The sequence below is a fragment of the Vanessa tameamea genome, chromosome 6 (genome assembly GCF_037043105.1).
Source record: "Vanessa tameamea isolate UH-Manoa-2023 chromosome 6, ilVanTame1 primary haplotype, whole genome shotgun sequence".
NCBI classification, from domain to species: Eukaryota; Metazoa; Arthropoda; class Insecta; order Lepidoptera; family Nymphalidae; genus Vanessa; species Vanessa tameamea.
The window spans coordinates 10,326,069-10,344,068 of NC_087314.1; the positions used below are offsets into that span (position 1 = coordinate 10,326,069).

At 31.2% G+C, this 18,000-nt stretch overlaps 1 protein-coding gene across 1 annotated transcript in view; it reads left to right on the forward strand.

The window, feature by feature from the left end:
* The first annotated feature begins 415 nt into the window (after positions 1 to 415).
* The window catches only part of LOC113396414 (protein qui-1), a 107,484-nt gene continuing 89,899 nt past the window's right edge, over positions 416 to 18,000 (forward strand). The window contains exon 1 of the mRNA XM_026634331.2: positions 416 to 630. The gene's annotated coding sequence lies outside the window, so the exon portion shown is untranslated. The remainder of the gene's footprint in view (positions 631 to 18,000) is intronic.

The window sequence follows — 18,000 nt, forward strand, 5'->3', positions numbered from 1 at the left end:
TTTTTTAAATGTTTTAATTGACTATTTTTAGAAGGTTTGTGTCTATTTGATGTATACGGTTTGGGGGTGACCCCTATGACCGCTTTCGGTCCGCGCTTAATCGATTAGTCGTTTTCTTATAAAATAATTAAACAATTCTAAAATATTAAATTAAATTTGCTTAAAACAGCGATGTTTGTTTGACATAACAATGTGTAACAAATTCTTAACATAAAATAGGACGAGCACAGTCATTCAATGGAATATTTTTTCCTTATTCTATTGTAACACCATTTGAATTGTTATAGAAATATGAAGATAGCATGGAAGCAATGACGCGTAGCATGTTGATCTACCTAAGGGCGGGCGGTTGTGGGTGGAGAGATAGAGATACGGGCAGAACGAGCTACGTCCCGCACCTTACCGCAGTCTACTTCCATCTTTCGACTTAGAAGGACGTATTCCCGCGCAATGCATACACGCACACCGCGTAAAGGAAATATAAATATTATCAATTAAAACCTGTGAAAAAACATCTAATTCCAAGTGCATTATAAGTTTTCATCAAGTGTCAGTGTGTATAAGGATTTTCAGTGATTGTGATTTGTGAAACGAAGAACGTAGTTTTTTTGTTGTTGTGACATAAATAATGTAAGTAACTTTAATTATATTTGAATTATGCTTTGTAATGGTTGATTATATTATTTTCTAATATGAATTGTTATTAAAATAAGTCAGATTTTGTAATTTTTTTGCATATTTTCATTTTATTAGAAGTTAATTGTGTCAAAATTATTTATTAACAATATTTGAGGCATAATATATTTAGTATAACTTGATTTATTATTTTATTATTAAAAACGTTCGATAGTAAAATAACTTTTTATAATTTAATGAAATGTTGAAGCTTTCCAATTAAATTAAATAAAATAAAAAATACTCACAAAAAATAATTACAAAATTGCAGACCAATTTAAGCCGTATGCATTTTTGCAAAATTAAAAAGAATGTTTCGATTACTATTATAATCTTAAACGTCTCTTGGTATGTTGATTGCTCTTTTGACGAATTTGTGTAGGTAATGTTCATAATTTATGGAATGGCATTCGAATGATTTATCTATCCTCTTTTAAGAATTTGTTAAAATATTTAGTATATATTTTCAACTAAATGTACAAATAATTTATTAATAATACTGTTTACTTTAATTATTTGCTTAAATTTGATGTAAAATATAAATCTGGAATATAACGTTAGTTCAATTTTATAAATTTGCTTAACTTTAAGATTTTATCTGGAAGGATTCTCTGGTTAAGCTCTTTATCCTCTCCTTTCTTCTTAACCTAATTATCTGTTCCAATGACTAACATCGGCGCAGGATTATAGAGCACGTGTAAACAAAATCAGATGATAGCACTCTCGACGGCAATTGGAAACGACCAGAGGGCTCAGGTTGACCAAAGACATTATGTGTTTCGCGAGGCGAGGATATATATCACTACTAACTTCTCAAGTTCGGGTTGCTATTGAGGATTTTGTTGCACTGAAACAGGAAACACAAGGCTTTATAAGTTTGTTATAAGCTTGTTTGTATTGTTATTGTATCGTATATATTTTCAAAGTATTGCAATTCGTTTGGGTTCTTATTGGTCCAGTTTTACAATATATTTCTCATTCGATTCCTTTATAAATAAAATACAGTCTGTAATGTACGTAATGTAATAAAAACTTATCAGTGGTTTTTTATGAAATTACGTATCGGGAAATAAGTTCTAATGTGAAACATTATAACACTTAGAAAAAAAAGCACACATACATCATTCTAAAATCGAAGGTCTAAGAGATTTGTCATTCACATTCTAAAAAATTATAAAGAATCGATTGGACGGAAGCTTTTTTTTATTGGATTAAATCGAATGAATTGAATATTATAATTCTGCCTAAATTTTCATCAAATGATGACCTAAAATGTACAAAAGAAATAATATACAGCCAGTTTATGGATATGGTAATGTTTGCATCGTTACTGTAGGAAAGAAGATTGTATATATGTATATAAACCCACGAAAATCAGTCCGCTCGTTACGGTTATTGGTAGGTACGACTGAAGGTATACCAAATCTTTTGTAAATTTTCGTGCGTGTTGCGATATAAAACGAAGACGGAATTTGTTTAAAGACGTTGCGTCTCAGAAATTTATGAACCCAGTAAGTGTAATTACGAAAAGATGAAGAGATATATGAAACAATATAACAAATAAGAAATATATGAAACAAAGTTAATAAAAAGACAAAATGTTTCACATATTACGATTAGATACACATAAGTAATATACAGATTGATCGAAATAGTTAATTAATCATCACAAGATTTTCGGAACTATAGGCTATTGAGCTGAAATTTAGCACATATAGTTATTTCACGACGCAAACGCTCACTACGAAAACATTTTTGGTAATTTCATCTTCGAGGAGTTTTACCCTTTCCAAATCTACAATTCCAAAAAACTTTTTGTGTGAATTTTACCCGTACAAAGTCGGGACGGACAATTAGTAGTTGATACCGCAGTGATAATATATGAAATATTTTATTCTCTTTGCAATATCAGTGTCGTTGACAGAGGTGACGTTTTACCAAAAGACAAATTACCGTTTAAGCCCGTAGCTTTGTGCAAGCCCGTCTGCGTAAGTATCACTCACTCATCATATTCTACTGTTATACTGTTTGGCAGTAGAATATACTTTATAATTAGTATAATTGTGTTCCGGCTTAAAAAGAGCCAGTGTAACTACAGGCACATGAAATATAACATCTTTGTTCCGAAGATTGGGAGAACATTTCTAAAAGTGTTAATGTCTAGGGGCCGTGGTGACCACAAACCATCACCTTATGTTTTGGTGACACCATTTTGCCAGTCTCCTTACCTATTATCAATAAAATGGTCTCGTAATCTTAGAAGTACCACTTCTATTTAATTTTTCTAAGTACATCTTCTCGGATACTCAATATATACGACATATAGATGTACTTAAGATATTTAAGTGGACTTTTTATCAATATGCAATATTTTATTATAAGTCTAATATTTTTTACATATATCATACTGCGAACATAAAACCGGTCGTAGTGATGAATGGCCTTGATCTTAACGTTCGTGTGAAACGATTACAATAACAATTAGGAACACCCAAATAGTAAAAAGATTTGCTTATCATTTAACTCATAAAGATAAAAGTATTTGAGTGTAAATAATACTACTGTACTAACGATTTAGGTCGCCACAGGTCGAAGCAGATACGAAGCAAGCACGTTTAATTTTTTTTTTTGTATTTGAATCGGATTTTGCGTACCATGCTTCGCTGTACTCGCAACTCAGTGCGCAATATCAAATTCAATATGGCAAATGGTTGGTCCATGAATTTGGCTCCGTGTCTGAAATTCACCCAGAACATTATTGTTAATATGGAACTGTTCTCCTAGAAACACTTCGTTATGTTTACAGTATAAAATTGATGGTGATAAGTAATATTATTGAAATTCAATCAGATGTTTACCAGTGGAAAATAATAAAAATTGCACGATCTATTGCTACTTCGTCACAAATAATCTTCGTATTACATACAAAACTGACACACATATTTGAAACTCACTTAAATGCGCCACAAATATTTGACTATACTTATTATATACTTTTTTATCTTTCAGCGCTAATTCATAAAGTGCTTTGACTTTACTGAGTAATTACCAAATATAGTGCGTTCATTCTATTCATTCCTGGGATTACTTGATTGCTGATATAATATGTAAATCTGATGGAAGTTCAAATTTAAAGGTTATGTCGTATACTAGCTAGCCGTCTCGAATTCACACGGGTTATATTATTATTATATATTATTTTTATTTCTTCGTTTATATTTTCTTACGACGAGAACTTAAAAAAATATTAAAAAATATTAACACAACGAAAATCAGACCTAATAACGTCTGTGCTAATATCTGTAATCATCGTACGCCAGACGTCTTTCTTCCTATGGATATTTTAAACATCGTACAACATTACCAAATAAGATTTTGATCCATTTTACGACAAATAGGAAATTATTAAATTTAATACGTAATTATTGATAAGTACTGTTTGTTCATTGTATCCCGTTTTTATCATTCAAATGTGAACCATTTTATTGTTAAAGAGTCGGAGTGACTTATCTATTAGAAGTACGCCAGCTTATAGCCGGCATATAATGTACTTTTTTGAACCTTAATACATTTTTAATCTAGCCTTGGTTTCAGATTAAAAATAATACCAACGATTTATTCAATATTTTCCGTCGAGCTTGGGCTTTACGACAAACCCATTTTTTAAAAACGGGTCAAGTACGAGAACTGCTTACCAGCATACAAATATCCTACAGCTCTATGAATTTGCAATGGCGTGTTTATGTCATTTTTTTATCTCTGCTAAAATTTAATTGGTTTGGTATACTTGTGATAAAATGAGATTTAACTTATTCACTGAATATATTAATACGATATTTCTAAAACATAATCTCAGAGTCAACCATGAACTAATTTTTCGTAATTTAGTTCGTATTTCTTATTTTCCTGCAAATATATCTCATAATTTTATATTTTCCTAATTTAAGATCAACCATATTAATAATATTTTTTGTAATGTACAATCACAACACAATAATGCGAGAAAAATGGATGATTAATATAAAATATAACGCGTAGAGTTCCGCACTCGCGTCGTTGTGTTAAAAGGAATGTTGTTTTAACAACTCCCTCGTAACCTACATAAATAACATAAGCTACACATCAAAAGCGACATACAAACAATATCAGAAATTAAAAAAACGGAATAATAAGCTTAGAGCGCGATAAATGAAAAATATTAAAGGATGTGTAATGTTTACCTTCAAGAATTTCCTATTATTTTTTTTTTAGCATTCAGTAAAAATCAAATATATTTTATTCAAATAGGCTTTAAGTCCTTGTAGGACGTATTATTTTGGACTGTAGATTCAACCGAGAAGAAACGGCTAAAATTACAGTAGTTACTTATTTTTTATTAATCAAATAAATTGTGTATGTTAATATATAATTGGTGGTTTATCAGTAATCTCCAAAACAAATCATATTCAATATTAAATATTAATTACTAAATCAAGCATATTATTCAATACAAGATTATATAAATAAAAATTAATTAAAATGTGGAGCTCATACTTGTTGACTTTCAAGCTCGATATGTGATATATATATATAATTTAAAATACTAAGTAAATACAATTATATACATATATATAAAATTTAAAATACATACATTATATAAAAAATAATTCTATATATTTGTATGTATATAATTGTATATATCAATATATATTGTATATATAATTATTTTGAATATTTAAATAAATAATAGCTAGAATTAACAATCAATATGAATATAAATAATTCAATCAAGTTACGTTCCGTCCGGGTTAATTAGAAAAATACTATTATTTTATTTTTCAGCGATGTCAAAGACAAACAAATAAATTCAATTTCGGTTGTCATTCTTACAGCACAACTAATATTGAGCACGCATGACTTATCATCATTTTAATATACTTAGTATACTTACTTTATTTGGGTGCAAAGGCCCTTTGACTCACAGAATATCCCGTCATATTTTTTAATAATTTTACATTTTTAACTTATTTAATTCTTGTATAGTTTCTAAGATGTTTAGTTATTCTTTTTGAAATTTGAGAAACAAATTCGTTTCGCGCGGCTAACGTATTATGTCATGAATCTCGGGCAAAGTCGCGTCAGTTGCAATAGCGCATTGACTGCAATGGAACTCGCAACGCGTCACAACACATAAGGTTTGATCAGTTGGATAACATTGCCGCGCAGTGTCGTGCCGCGCAGATTCCCTGCTGCGTGCGTTCTGTCTAATACGATTTCGAGTTATAAATAACTAGTTGTCGCCTGCGGCTTTCCTCGCATTTTAAGGTTTGTCGTCAGACATAAAAAAGTAGACTATGTCCTCCATGAAGTTCAAGCTTGCGTCATACTAAATTTTATCAAATTCGACTTAGTGGTTTGATTTTGAAAGAGCAAAGGCAGACGGAGTTACTTTCACATTTATGATATCAGTACAGAGTATAGTTATTTAGCTACGCCGACTCCATTGCAGTGCGATTTCGGTCAGTAGAAACCGATGAAAAATAATTCTCATGTTTAAAAATGAGGTCGACTGCGTAATCGAATTAAATTTTATGCACAATTTATTATCTGACGTTTAGCCAGGCTAATATATTTAGTATAATGTGCAAATTATCACCATCACAGGCAAAAGGTGGGATTATTTGTGTTATAGCAAGCCACTGTCGCAAGGGATTTATGTTGACTTTCTAATTCTGAATACCAGTTGTTTGTGAAAGGTGAATTACAAAAATGATGTTCGGCAAAGTCAAATTATATTTTGATTGAATTTAGTAATATAATATTATATTAACGGCACGGCAAGGTTGAAATAAAAACAAATATTTTAAGTGGGTTTTTAAGTCAAAGTTAATACATATGGCAATATGTATAGGCAATATAGTTTACATATATTCTAATTACCATATAAAAGAACATTCAAAATTATAATGAACTCACTTTTATAATTTTCCTTCGAATACTAATTTAATAAATGAATATTTAGAGCTGGGGCTTCGGCTTATTGTGCCTAAAAAGCCCTTTACAGCCATTGTCTGAGATATACTCGGCAGAAACTCGTAGACAATAAACCTGGCATTTAAGAACAAACCCATAGGTTTTTATTGTGCTTATCATATCGTTGGTGAATTTATTTTAGTTTTTATATACATAACCAATTCTTCCTGAGTATCTGCATCCAACAATAGTGTTCTTTTATTTTACTTACTCGGAATTACACGTAAAGTTATAAGTTAATTATTATTCATGTGCCGTTTTATTGTATTAAATAATATTTGTAATACACTTTGCCTTTAAAAAATGTATACTTTCTTCTGTTTTTTATATATATGTTATAACACTGATAAAAACTATCATCCCTGGCCTACCTCATCTACCGTGGAGAAATACTTTCGGAAATATGTTTTAACAAAGTTTTAGCGATTTGCTCAATCGGTTTTTTATTTTTATTTTATATATTTTATAGTAAATCCATTACCTAATATAAAAAATGGCCAAAAAGACACTTATTGCGTATTATAATAATAATGATACTAAACTAATCTCAGGCTAAAACGGCCAATTATTCGGCACAAGATATATTATAGGTATCTGCGCAATCACAAGTACCTACTAATCTTTATTACCGCACAACATAGTCTAATAAAAGGGCAATCCGACCTGATCGAAACAGAAAAGGTATATATAAAATCCAAAAAAAATAAGACATTTAAAAGAAATGAAGCGCGTGTCACCTCGTATGATTTGTAATAATAATAAATCAATTTATGACAAGCTTAGACCATATAATGTTGGTAACAATATTTCTCAATAAAATATGTTAGCAATTTATAAATTTTAGATATTTATTTAGATACTTACGTTTGGACACTGGGGTACAGGGAACACAGACATGTGTGTACCCGATACCTCAGTGTATGGCGGTCACGTTTCTCACTAATCATCTTCAGCGTGACGTTGCAGCTACCACTCACTGCGCATGAGCCAAGCAACCCGTTTTCGAATGACCGGATTTAAATTAAAATACACAACAGTATTCAGTTGTTGGATTTTTAAATTTTATTTTTGTTTTCATAATGTACCCATCTTCTATTATTGTAATTATTCTTTATCTTCACCAATGGCGTTCCTTATATAAATAAATACATTAAAAGAAATTAGGTGATTATGAATTGCGTTAAGATATTGTCGTACGTCGCAGAAAATAAATATGCTTCTATATTGCTAACCTTATCAAAAATATAAATGTTGTTATTAAACAGAAATGATTCCAAGCGTTCGTATAAATTGAAATTGATAGCAGACATGGATCAGCGGAAACGCGATCAAGGAAATTGGAGCGAACAGAAAATCTACTGAGCAGAATTGTGTATTAAAATTACGTTAATGTTACCCATTTCAGAAGGAAAGATTTACAAAGTTATCCTAACATTTTGCACATGTTTTAATAAATAATAATTCAAATTCTACATATCATTTTACGGCCATAGATTCCTTTGATTGTAATATTTCATTGGTAACTCTGTCTTTCTGTATAGTCTTAACATAACACAGTTCTATGTCAAATCTTTTCTTATTTTACCCTCTTCACCTTTTTGACGGAAACTAAGTAATATACTTTAGGCACAAGCAGTAAATGGGATCCGGATTTTAATGCTATTAATGATAAAAGCGCCGGACATTACTAATGAGGAACTAATGGGGAAGATACACAAGAAAATTCAACCAATATACACTTTAAACTTTGCTAATTTTTTCCTTAGTATTACTTACTAATTCATCTTTATTTTATTTTATACTACCTATGCGTCTCGACTTCGCACGGGTAGGACATCTAATTAAAACTTTTTAATATAATTACAAATAAAAGATCTTGTATCTTTGGGCGTGAAATCTTTTCGTGTGTATGCAAGACAACTCACAAAATTTTTTACCATAATCACATGAATATCTTAGGAAAACAAACAGGACATACATACAAATATTAATTTTTATTTATTTATTCTGTCATTTAAGTACCAATTATGTTTGTAAAAATATTATATATAAAAAAATTAGTTGCAATCTAAGCTTATCTCTAGAGATTTATTCCAGTCAGCCTAGATCTAGAGCGTGAGTTTATAATTATCTTCACGAAGGTATCATTAATATAGTAAATTAACAAATACTTTACAGTCTCTTGTAATAATTTCATTTATAAATAAAAAGAAGATTTAAAAAAAAAATCCCTGAGATTTTAGTTTTAAACATTTATGTAACTCACGCACCACCTTTCGTCCGTTAATGGAAACTATCAAGTAAATGTCAAAAACAACTGTACAAAATTTCAACTCAGTCGTTGATCAATGACTAAAGGTGTCGAAACGTCGCACGAAATAAAAACGGTATGATCGCGGGGAAAGCTCGAATATAATGTAAAAAGATATAAATATTTGGTATGATACCTTTCAATACAACTAATAGTCCAGTCACAATATTAATTAAAAATAAAATGTAGGTAATGGAAATTATGCCTTTCGATATAAAAATCACCCTAACAGTTATAATATATATATTATATTTGATTCAATTGAAAGACCTCCGTGGTCGAGTAGTGTGTACGCCGGTTTTCATGAGTACACTCCGAGGTCCCGGGTTCGATTCCCGGCCGAGTCGATGTAGAAAAATTTCATTAGTTTTCTATGTTGTCTTGGGTCTGGGTGTATGTGGTACCGTCGTTACTTCTGATTTTCCATAACACAAGTGCTTTAGCTACTTACATTGGGATCAGAGTAATGTATGTGATGTTGTCCAATATTATAAAAAGCAAAATAATTGAACGTGTACATTTTGACGGCATATAATGAAAATTTATTCGATAATAAATCATCGACCGAATCTAAATATGCGGTTAGTCTTTACCCCACAACATAATGAACTTCAGAAACAGTGTAAAATCATTTGTAAAGCTTCAACCACACCTGGACAACTATGTTTGTGAAATTATCGTTCTAATCTCATATAGTATATCATCGTACAGGTAACATTTCTGATGATTCGTCGTAGTCGCGGAGGCGACGCTTCGTTGAGCGGGTGTGATGAATCCCTTAAGATATGCGACTTCGTATATCTTTGTCATCTCAATTCGTCGCACAGGTATACCGCTCACTTAACAGATGACTAAGCACCGCGTTTATTATATATTTCAAATTATATATTTCAATTATAATCTAACAATATGATTTCGAGCAATATTAAAACCGCATTTTTATCACAAAACATTAATATCAATATTACTGTCTATAAAAGTATGATAGCGGAATTAATTTCCATTTACTCCGAACAGTGATTACAATCAAACGGGTCTTTGCATATTAAACTGTTATATCATCAGTATATTATAAATTAAAGCAAGCCTTACCGCATTCAAATTAGGTGTCAAATTTATTTAAATCGCGAATTTGTATGACCAAATACGCAGTACGCTTCCGTTTAAAACCGTCGGTACAAGCATGACACGAACATTATTATCTTCATTGAATTACGCTATGAGAATCCTTTATAATTTTGAAGTTCTGTTTTTGAAATAACAGGTTTGGTACCATGCATTTAATATTGTATTGTAAGCAATTTAACTTTGAAAGATATAAGATAAGATTACTTGGTGGAACGGCTTTGTGCTAGCCTGGGAAGGTACCACCCACTCATCAGATATTCTACCGCCAAACAGCAGTACTCAGTATTGTTGTATTCCGGTTTGAAGGGTGATTGAGCCAGTGTAACTACAGGCACAAGGGACATAACATCTTAGTTCTCAAGGATGGTGGCACATTGCCGATATATGGAATGGTTAATATTTCTTACTCTTTTGTCAATGGGCGGTGGTGACTACTTTCAATCAGTTGGCCCATTTGACTACATATATATATAAAATAAGTGGTTTGTGAATATCACAATTTGACTGAAAATCAAACAATTAGGTACCGATTTAGAGTAAGGCACACAATTTACCGAAGATGAATCAAATATTATATAATACTGTTACAATGCACAAGCCTAGTACACCACTTTTTTTTCAGCGTGGGTTAGCAGTTGTTATTTCAAACAAGTCATATATATTTATTCTCAGGTGAACTTACTTTATGCTAATATCTGAAGCTTCGTCACTTCACTAGTCCGGCTTATTCGAAAGGAAAATACCTCATTTATTTAAATCGTTTCATTTATTCATGATTCACAAATGGAAAAGCATCATCCGATATAGTTGTACAAAAAGAGTAAGTAGATGAAAAGTGAGCTACCTTTTTTCAATTAACTCAGATCCAGTTTGCCGGGCGTTGTAACGACACTAATATAACTGAACGTAATCTTATCTGCGAGGGCAAGGGCTGAGGCAATGAATGGAATCTGATTAAGTTTGTAACGCTATTTGCATTTTAATATTTTATGCTTGTACCTGTGTATGATTTAAAACACAGATATAAAATTATACATTATACTTTGGTATTCAGCGCTTATATTGTATGTGTTAGTGTTTAAAATAAATCTAGTGTTTGCCAGTGAAAGAAATCAATCATCAAATCAAACCTGATAGGAAAATAATTTGCAATTATGAAAAAATTATTACTTAACTGCATTAGAGCGACGATAGGGCTTAAGATATTTTTTTGATGAATTCTTAGAAAATATGAGTTCTTTAGCAGTAATTAGTTTTGTATTATTTCCAACGATAACAGTGATAACAGCCAACCGACTAGGCGTCGCACTCCCTCACGTAACATGTATATTATATACAAGGCCAACGCCATAACTACAAAATATATTTGTTTAGTCAATAGGTCTGTCATCATTAGGATTGAATTCAAACTGACTTAAGCGAGTCCTTATTTAATAAAGATTTGGCATTAATCACTTGATTTTTAAATGTCTTGATTATTCATTATTTTGCACCAATTGGAATATTGGAAATTCATATTATATTATAGTTCATATTGGAAATCGTTGGATCGTTATCGTCTAACATTCCTGCTCTTTGTTAATAGTTGTTACTCGTATTATGTCTTAAACTAATGACTATCACACACATTCAAATATTTACGCCCACGCGCATAAAACACATATTTTTTTGCGTGTAAATTATTTAAAAGATACTGCTGTTACCGACTTTAGATATTTAATTGTTTTAATAAACCACCTAACTATATTCTACAAATATTTTAGTGTCTCAGTTGATTCTTTCCATTTAGATTTAAATATATATTTTGATTAATAATATGGTTTTTATTTTGACTCGAAATTTAACTTATAATGAAAGTCGGAACACCAGCCATTCGTTTGTTAGATACCGTGCTAGAAAGGTGTGCTGGCAAATAAATAAATAATTATAACATTAAATTTGTAAGTGTCTTTAATTATAATAAAAAACATAACGTAAAGTGTGATAATGATTAATAAAGTGTTGTGCAGTTTGTATGACTAAGACAATAAGAGAAGGCCTTTAACACTACCTTGTTTTCTTACTTACAAAGTGCGTGCTTAGTTTTTTGTTTCTGTACTATTGCTACACAGAAGCCATGTTTATCAATAAACAGGATACCAAACGCAAATATATTTTTGACATAAACACATTTAGATGAACTCTTCAATCTTATATAATACTATAGATAAATAAATAAACGTAATATATTTAAACAACGATGCCCAAGAAAACGGTATCCAAAAATTCTCTCGAAGTGGAGCAAGGTGAATAAATGATGAGCTGGTGCGGAGCGTGATATCAATTATGTACCGGGTTACGGGATAGAATCGCTTTATTTTAGCCACGCTACCTGCAATCAATACTTGGAAATAACTTGGCCGCATTGTATTGAATGCCAGCACTGATCTGAAAACCGCACCGATGTTTAATTGGACCACGAATTTTAACTTTAATGACCCTTTATTAACTGGTTAAATTGACACAGCACAATGCGTCTGAAATGATTAAAAAAAAAAAATTGAAGTAAATGTTCCATTGATAAAGTAATTCCCCCCTTCTTTTTTAGGAAACGGTTTGCAGTTGCTTCCACAACGCTGCTTCAATGCAATTTTATCAATCTGGAAAAATTTCATCCAACACATGTAGAAATCTTTAGATTATCTTTACTGAATACGAGATGTGTGGAATCATAAATTCAGCCAATCAAAATTCGAAGTGCTTGTCAGGTCTTAAACCCGCTAATTTTTGAGCGAGACTCGCTTGTTCCAACAAATGAGCGATCTATTTTCATTATTGCTAATATAAATTCTAATCTAAAACTAAATAATGTTCAGAATGATAAGAGCAATATAAAATATTTTATCTAATAGTTATCACGCATTTAGACATCTCGGCTTAACTAAGTCCATTAAATAAATAAATAGTTAAAAAAAATAGGGCATTGGGTCAGTCTAAAATAACTGGATCATGTTAAAATAAAATACAAATTTATATTTTCGAAAATCGAAACAAACATTTTTAAGATTTATTATTAAGTTTACATTATTTAGGACGTCGGCTACTTGAAATAAGATCTCTGCTATCAAAACATAAAGTAACAATCCAAGAAGAAGGAAAATGTAATCAAAATATAACATTTTGAGATAAATCTTTTACTTATGAGTGGGCAGTGGTTTATTTTATATCAGTAATGCGCCAGTCCTGAAACCGTATTTCATGAGCCCCTTGGGCTCATTATGAAAGAAATTAAGATTCTTTTTTTGTCTCATGTAATGATATCATTGTACTTTATTCCATTTATTGTCATAACCTCAGCGTGATAACGAGTTGATAAAATAGGTTTTATTTTTCTTATCATTCTGCACTTTATTTAGTTTTAGATTGGAATTTCTATTAGATATAATGAAATAGATTGCTGAGTGCTTAGTAAAGTTTAATCTTAAACGAAGATTGCGAGTTCAAGTTCGACCACTGACTGTGTTTGTGTGTGAAAAAATATCATGAGGTAATTTTGATGTGTAAGACGTAAAAAATCACACGTGTAACCAACCAGCCTTAGATGAGGGTCGTGGAATAAATTCCAAGCCAGATCACCTTAGCTCAACTATGGGAAATTTACAGACGGTTGCTTTTGTACTTCTAAAATAAAAATAGGGTATTAATACTTCTAATGTAAGCACTTTTTCTAGTCTTTACGAACCAACGAAAGTTACAAAGTAGAATTTCCTATTTATAGAGAACAATTTTCTGTCTTGGACCATGATTTTTTAACAAGTTTCACCTTACCGTACCTTGACCTTTAGTTGTCACTGAACTATCATTTCGATGTAGGTCGGCCCATTCTTCTCAACCCTACTTATTATTTACTGATCAAATAAAGGCGCAAAAAAAAAAACTTTTAAAAATAAAAGGTAAAACTATTTTTTCTTTTTATACTTTTGGAACTAGTGTTCTAATGTTTATATTGGAGACAAAAAAAATTGTTTGATACGCTATAATGTATTCGCTGTGATTGATTGGTAGCCCCGGCTGGAGAGATCGTTTGACGCGGGGTCTGGCTAGGATGACTTATTGGTACGAATTTATTTAATGTGCATAATTTAGATAAATGAATAATACGATTAAATAAAAAAACGTAATTTAGTCAAAACAAAAAAGGACACAAAGGGTAGTACTAATAATATTATTTTAAGTGATGCAAACGACTCATATTATACGATTGTTTGTATTGATTACCATTGATTACCTAGTACGTTTAATCTACAGATTATTATTTTTGAGTAAACCACATTGGTTGCTTTATCTTTACTCGATGGTAAGGCTCTGCGCAAGCCCCTTTGGGTACTCAGTATCGCCATTCTACCGCTAAACAACAATAATTATTATAGTCGTGTTCCATATTTTGGCGTGAGTGAGCCAGTAGTAGTAAGTAAATAATAAATAAATAAATATTGGACATACATTGCTCTGATCCCAATGTAAGTAGCTAAAGCACTTGTGTTATGGAAAATCAGAAGTAACGACGGTACCACAAATATCCAGACCCAAGACAACATAGAAAACTAATGAACTTTTTCTACATCGACTCGGCCGGGAATCGAACCCGGGACCTCGGAGTGGCGTACCCATGAAAACCGGTGTACACACTACTCGACCACGGAGGTCGTCAAGTAGTACCTACAAGTACAAGGAACAAAATCTTAGTTTATAATTATTGTGGCGCATTGATGGCGTAAGGAATGGTTAATATTTTTTACAGCGTCAATGTCTATTGGTGATGGTGACCACTTACCATGAGTTGACTAATGAACGGGTTAATACCCGTCCTCCTACTTATATCATAAAAAAATATCTTATCATTAAAAAGTAATATATAACCATAAATCTAATCACCGTATAGTGAAGTCAAGATATAAGGATAGAAAAAACAAATCTAGACAAAAATTTTAAGCTATCGACTGGCTCTAATCATTAAGACGGTCAAAAACAGATAAGTTAGTTACGGTTCATCAGTTCACTTCTAATTAGTTCGGAGAGGTTCTTAAGCGGTTTTTCTCCAAGTCGCTACGAATACCGAGACCCTTTCATGCTTAATCGGCTATTTAGGACCTGGACCTTAATGTTTTACGCAACATTACGTCATTAAATATTTGAGGGGTTTTGTAATGTTCGCTGAGCTGAACTAAGCAGATAAGATCTTTAATCTAACCTCGTAATGCCTTTGTTGCTTGCGATTGTGATATAAATCGCGGCTTCTGTTGGGATTCTGTTGGTCCCATTACATCAGCTGTATCTTTTGATGTGATTTTGAAGCTAAACAAATGTTACTCAATAAGATTTCTATTGAGCTGAGTGAGCCCTTAGACGGTACACGTATCGGAGCCTCTTCTTCCTTATAAACTCTTTAGACTATTAAACTGAAGCCTATTTAAAAATGTCTAATAAATTTTCTGACGATATGTCTTACATTGAAAACTTAAAGTAGATATTGCGAACTCAAAATCAAAAACACAGACAACCATAACCTTTTAAATTTGTATAAGTTACAAATATCAATACACTTTTCTTCTAATTTTTCGATACGTTGAATAAAAAGTTCATTTTCATCGAGTTTCTTGATAATGGTAAATAAATTATACAGTGCAATTATTATTTATAAAAATGGAACATACTTAACATATTTTATGACTAAAAACTTCAAAAGATACATTTCAAACGCGTCTCATATCATTTAACATTCGCTATTATACAAGAATTTAGTAACACTAATATAAAGTTTGTTTGTGATACAATTTATAATACTTTTTTTTTTATTTATTTATTTATTCATAGGTACACAAACAGAATACAATCAGAACATACATTAAAATTACGGAATTACACAATTTTGAGCTAGATTACATTCCTATATATAATAATAACATTGCACTTGTCGACATTTAACACCATTTTGTTTTCTTTGCACCAATTATCAACACTATTTAAATCTGATTGTAGTATCATAGCATCCTCAAAATTATTTATAATATATAATATATATAATATAATATATATAATATTAAATTATTAACAATAGTGAAAATTTTAAGATCATCGGCGTACAATAAGCAAGGAGATTTTAATCTTTCAATTAGATCATTAATGAAAGTGATGAAGAGCAGGGGACCTAAATGAGATCCCTGTGGGACGCCAGAGGTAACTATGACTGGAAAAGAAACTTCTCCTTTAATAGCAACTAACTGGCTTCTATTGTCAAGGTACGAGACTATCCAACGCAATAGGTCACCGTGGATACCATATTGCTCAAGTTTAGTGCACAGTATTTTATTATCAACTCTACCAAACGCCTTAGAAAAGTCAGTATAGATAGAGTCGACTTGTAACCGCTTGCCAATAGCACAGCACACGTAATTTTTGTACTCTAACAAATTCGAGCAAGTAGATCGATGCTTAATGAATCCGTGTTGTTTAGGTGAGATAAATGCTCGATGTGGTGATATAACGCATCGTAAACAAGGGATTCAAATATTTTTGCTAAGCAAGACAATATACTAATTGGCCTATAATTTTCACCAGACTTGTGTATTTGAATTATGTGCGCGGTTTTCCAGACGGATAGAAAAATACCGGAACGAAGTGATTTTTTAAATATTATTGATAGAGGCCAGCATAATTCTTTTCCACACATTTTGATGAAAATTGGTGGTAAACCACCGGGCCCCTTGTTTACATCGAGTTTTTTGATTTTACAAGAAATTATTTTTTTATTTATTTGGATAGTACTGAGAGCGCTATTATATTTAGCTGATATTTTTGGAAGTGAACCATCTGAATATGTATTGTATGTTGTTGATTGATAAATAGATGCAAAATAGGAAACATTACGTATAGCTCACAAACCATCACCCCTCATTATACCCCCTCGCATTGTGAAATAAAAAAGAAATAACCTATTTCCTTCCCCGGAACACAAACTTTCATCTAAATCGATTCAGCTATTTCAGCGAAAACAGTCAAGAATTACTTTTGCATTCATAATATTGGTATAAATGGAAATGACGTATTTTCATACGCAGTAGTAATCCGCGTCAAATAAATTAATGCTAGAAGAATAGAGAATATTAAACAGCTAATTATTATAACTTATAAAATAGAAATATATAAAAAACTGGAATTGTTATTGACTGAGAAATGTCGATAGCTGACACAATGATACAAATCTTCGCGATTATTCTCTATGCATTAATTAATTCATAATATTGTCTAATATCGTAACTTTCTATATACTATACTCAATTCAGTCTTTTATATACGACACTAGCTGTGCCCGCGACTTCGTGCGCATTGTTTGAATTGAAGTTATCTGGACATTGTAGCGTGATTTTATTTTTATTCTATATATAATTCTAAAATAAAAATAATTCCGTTCCAGAGATTAGCCGGAACAAACAGACAGACAGACATACAAAAATTGTAATAAATGTTATCTTGGTATATGTACCGTGTATACATACATATGCATTTAGTAAAAATGGGTTATTTTAATATTACAAACAGATACTCCAATTTTAATATATGTATAGATGACAGACACTTTTAAATTTAATTAATTATTTAATTTCGAAATCAATTGAAAGAATAACGTATACAAAACTTCGTTCTGAAATTACTAACAGATGTGTTATACAGTTACTTTTCTCAATTTAATATTCACAGTAAGTAAGCATAAATAACACTTTGCATTATAAACATATATCCACTTAGTATTATCGTTGAACAAATATTAAACGTCGAGAAGGTTCTCACTTATCTTGAAGGTAACAAATATTAGTCGTGGGTAACAACGCAAAAAG